The sequence below is a fragment of the Musa acuminata genome, unplaced genomic scaffold (genome assembly GCF_036884655.1).
Source record: "Musa acuminata AAA Group cultivar baxijiao unplaced genomic scaffold, Cavendish_Baxijiao_AAA HiC_scaffold_1126, whole genome shotgun sequence".
NCBI lineage: Eukaryota > Viridiplantae > Streptophyta > Magnoliopsida > Zingiberales > Musaceae > Musa > Musa acuminata.
The window spans coordinates 386,864-391,863 of NW_027021339.1; positions in this window are offsets into that span (position 1 = coordinate 386,864).

Below are 5,000 nucleotides of genomic sequence, written 5' to 3' on the forward strand. Positions count from 1 at the left end.
GTTTTGGCCAGTTTTTGGCCTGTTCTTGCGTTGCGCGGTGACCGTCGAGAGCGGAGCAAAACGTCAGCCATCTCAGCACCCTGGAACCCCCCGGGTGGCACAGGGCTGGATGGGGCTTTCGTATAGCAGGGACGGTGCTGCCTCACGCTTCGCTCACTGTTCGCCGCTCGCCGCTCGCTCGCGCAGCCAAAAATGGCCTGTTTTGGCCCGTTTTTGGGCTGTTTTGGCCTGTTTTTGGGCTGTTCTTGCGTGGTGCGGTGACCATCGTGAGCGGAGCAAAACGTCAGCCATCTCAGCACCCTGGAACCCCCCGGGTGGCACAGGGCTGGATGGGGCTTTCGTATAGCAGGGACGGTGCTGCCTCTCGCTTCGCTCGCTGTCCGCCGCTCGCCGCTCGCTCGCGCAGCCAAAAATGGCCAGTTTTGGCCCGTTTTTGGGCCGTTTTGGCCTGTTTTTGGGCTGTTCTTGCATGGCGCGGCGACCGTCGTGAGCGGAGCAAAATGTCAGCCATCTCAGCACCCTGGAACCCCCCGGGTGGCACAGGGCTGGATGGGGCTTTCGTATAGCAGGGACGGTGCTGCCTCTCGCTTCGCTCGCTGTCCGCCACTCGCCGCTCGCTCGCGCAGCCAAAAATGGCCAGTTTTGGCCCGTTTTTGGGCCGTTTTGGCCAGTTTTTGGCCTGTTCTTGCGTTGCGCGGTGACCGTCGAGAGCGGACCAAAACGTCAGCCATCTCAGCACCCTGGAACCCCCCGGGTTGACACGGACTTAGCTGGTTTTGCCTAAGTCGTGCGGCACCCTTGCGTGTCCGTCCGCAAAGGTCAGCCTCCCCGAAGCCTCCCATTGTCCCTTAGGACCATCAAAAGAGAGAACGGGTTAGAGAGAACGCCTCAAACGAGATCCACAAGCAAACATGTCCGAAAAACACTTCATAGACAATGCAAATTACAAACAGACTTTACAAGCTCTGAACAGTGGCACAACAAAGGGTAAAATGGTCCATTACAGACCGAGAAGCTCTCTCACGTGTCCACATGACACAACCTTTATTTACAGCCTAAAGAGGCCACCAACCCAACTAAAATGGGACTTATAAGCCTTCGGCCGCCCCTTTACATTCTGTACAGGGCATGAACATGCCAAAAGACACGGACACACATAAGCATTACATCCAACGTCTTGTTGAGAAGTTTGTCCGTGACATTCTCCCCCACTTATCCCTTCGACGTCCTCGTCGAAGCCTTTGTGAACACTGCAACTCTTCGCCTTTGCTGAGTCTTCAATCTTCTGCTCCAGCTGCAATGCGCCTCCTGGCTCCCAGCTGCTCTCCGCTGCTATTTTTGAGTAGTCGAACTTTGATCCGCCATGCTGCTTCAACTCACCAATGACTCTGACTGTGGTGTGGGGTTGGCTGAGTTGTGTTGATCCTTGTTGATTCCTGCGGATCTCCCAGATGAAGGAAAAGACCATCTTTACTGCGCCAGTCTCTCAAAATTCCCACATGCTGCTTGAACTGGGTGGATGCTTGTTGGAGCTTTAACGAGCATCGCCTCGCAAACTTCTGAAGTTTTTGGGTCCTTCCTCCACAAAATCTGCCCATTGACTCTTCTTTCAGTTAGTTGTCACATCCAAGTAGGTTCGCATCACTTCCGCTTTCGATTGGCATTTCGTTGGGAAATGAAGCGGACAATCTACTCTCAGTAGCACTGATCACCGTTGGTGAGGATTTGACAACTATTGTCTTCCATTATCTTCGAAGGGTCTTTGAACTTGTGCAGAGCTCCTCTGCTGGATAGATAAGAGAACCGGGGTACTCGGTTTCGCCCATTCTCTTAAGAGTTGAGAAGGCAAAGGTTACTTGACTTCGCCCGCCTCCTCGAGGTTGTACTTCATGCATCGAGCTGGTTACTGGCCTTCGCCTGCTCTTTGCTCACACTTCTGAAGCACTTGAAGTGTTTGCACTCCTTGCATTGAGTTAGTTACTGTGATTCACCTTCTCAATGCCATCGAACTTCTGAAATGCGAGAAGTTTTCACCCCAACTTGGAGTAATTCTCTGATAGATGAGGTCGCCTCTGGGATTGTACCGTCTTCTCCATCAACCCTGCCGCCTACTCCACTGAGTAGCAAAGGTACAGCACCGCGTACTGCCAGCTTCGTTCCTTGGTCGTGCACTCTTGCATGACCCGAAGTCCTTCACTTACGGCTGTCTTGATGAGAAGCACACTGACACCGGTCTTACGAAGTTCCTCGGCCTCTGCCCTTCAGCCTTGTCCCGGTACTTGGAGATTGCCTCTGCATGCTCCACCTCCTCGGCCCCTTTCACGACCAAACGCTCTCCCTCCGTGAGAGCAAGGGATCAATGACTTGCACGGAAGTCCCGCCTCTGCGGTACCATGGCGCTGCAATGCCCATGGCCCTACTATCCGTCGCCTCGCATCTGCATCCCTTTTCTTCACGATCAGTAGACATGTCTCTGTGGCACTCCTCTGAGTCCACCTCCATTCTAACTGATTGCTTGACTTTGGGTAGCTAAGTCCCTCTGGACTCATCGTCGCTTCCTCGCCCCTTTCGACCCCCTGCTCCAACACCTCCGTGTTCTCCAAGCAGTCTGTTTGGTCGATGGAAAGACAGACTGCAACTCCCATGCATGGCCTCTGCCATTGCATTGTAGGGTTTGCACCGATTCTGTTCTCCATAGCTTCCTTGGTAACAACGTTCGCTTACTCGGCCTTGTCCTCTGACTTGCCGGGCTCCCTTAAGCGAATATGAGCTCTGGAGCAGTCCAACTCTCCAGCTGCTTCGATCATACCTCTGCATGATCAAGTCCCTCCCATGGGACTCCCTGGTACTTGCATACGAACAAAACCCTTGGTGGAACCTAGCCCCCATATGCTGATGACCAAGGTTTTCATCCGATGCAAAATTCGGTGCACGCCCGGAAGACCCGCCTCTGCGGTACCATGGCCTTCACTCCTTGAATCCATAGCCCTTCTTGCCGTCGTGTTGTTCACCAAAGCGGAGCTCCCAGTAGCTCCCGATCATACCTCCATATGATCTCATCCCTCACGGGACAAGGTCGTGTGTATCGCATTGCCATCGAACTGTTCCACCACGATCCGCTGCACCATGTCGCCTCCTGGTGACATCTCCATTGCATTCTGATCCTTGTGGAATAAACTCGAATTGTGAACCCTCCGCTGTGTGGCCTCTGCCAATACATCGCAGGGTCTCCTCCACCTTCGATTTTGTTCGCTCCTTTGGCAATCGATCTTCATCCACCCACTCTTGGGTCACACCTAGATGAAGCACCGCTCTAGGACAGTCCGTCGCCTAGTAGCTCCCGAAGTCCACTGACTTCACTGTAATTTGTGCACCATTGTCTGGATCCTGGGCCTCTGCCCCTACCAGCACAATCTCCGCTGCGCACCGCTTCCTTCATAGCAACTCGAATGGCAACACTGTGGCATATTCTTCAAGAGTACCCGCCTCTGCGTCCTCTTGCCCCGTGTTAAGGCCTTCTGAACCCAACTTCGCCTCTGCAAATTGAGTCGCCTTAGTTCCTCCCTCAAATGCTCCTCCGAGATAAGGTGCATGTGCCCCGAAGCTCCCTTCGTCTTTGGCACCATGCAAGATGAGTCCGCTCCGTCGGAATGAAGGACCCATGGAACAACATGATCCTGCTCTTGCCTCTGCAAGAGTTCATGTCCTTGACCTCTGTCTAAGGAAAGCACTGTGCCTCTGCTCCATGTTCCAACTTCTCTGCTGGCTCCCTTCATGCGGCTTGGGTACTTCGCCAAGTTACACCCAAGTTGTTCCGCTCCTCGTTTTTGCATTGAGTTGATGGTGGCCCTCGCGCCCACCATTCCACGGGTCAGCCCTCCCTTGAGTCCGATCTCCACATCGACTCCAAGTGTGCCTTCATTTGTGTTGCTCCCCCACTTGATCTCGCAATGCATCCACCAATGCATTCTCTCAAGCGAGATCATGCGGCAACTCCTCGCTGCTTGCTCGGTCCATTGAGCTTCGTGGAGTTGTTGTTTGTGAGGTACTCTTCCTCAACATGTGAAGTCCGTCTCACATGATTCTCCCTCTGGAGTGCTGAGACTTATCCCGTTGGAGCAACATCTCTCTTCGTTTCGGAGACCACCATCCCCTTGGACTACTCCGATCTGCTAAACAAACTGTGCATTGTTCTGCCTCCTGCAAACGCACTTGCTAGATTGCGACTCCCCGTCAATACAGCCCCCACTGCATCCCTCAAGGTCTAGCAACATGCTGAACTCATTGCACACTTCAGCCGCCTACGGACGTATCCTTCACATGCCGAAGAGAAAGTTTCAATGCTCCATGGTGCCGAGTCTCGGCCGCCTTGGGATGGCCACGAACATTCCGTCGTTCGCATACAAGCCCATGCATGAGTACCAAATTCTTCGAGTTAGCAATTCCCCTCACCTCTGTGAGCTTTGCAAAACTCTTTTGGTCGTTGAGCAACTCATTCCACCTTGGATGGTCTCATTCTTGCCAAGCGCCTCGCTTGCCTAGAGCACCATCAAGTATAGTTGTCAACGTTGAGCCGTAGCTCAAACTCAGCCATCCCAACCTTTGTGCGCTCCAAATTCTTCCAAGCTTGCCTGTTCTCGTGGTGCCTCTTGCGCGAAGGGTTGGCCATTCCTCTGAATGCCAATCTCGGATGCCCGCTCCTCTGAGCGACTCCTTTCCCTACATCTCCATGCCCGTTTTCCCTCAAACGGTCGCGCGTGTGCTGACTGCCCTCAACGCAGCCCCGCTAGGTCCCCCACGTTTGCATGTCAAGTGTTTCTATGAGTGCTTGTCCCGCTCTGATACCATATGACACGGACTTAGCTGGTTTTGCCTAAGTCGTGCGGCACCCTTGCGTGTCCGTCCGCAAAGGTCAGCCTCCCCGAAGCCTCCCATTGTCCCTTAGGACCATCAAAAGAGAGAACGGGTTAGAGAGAACGCCTCAAACGAGATCCACAAGC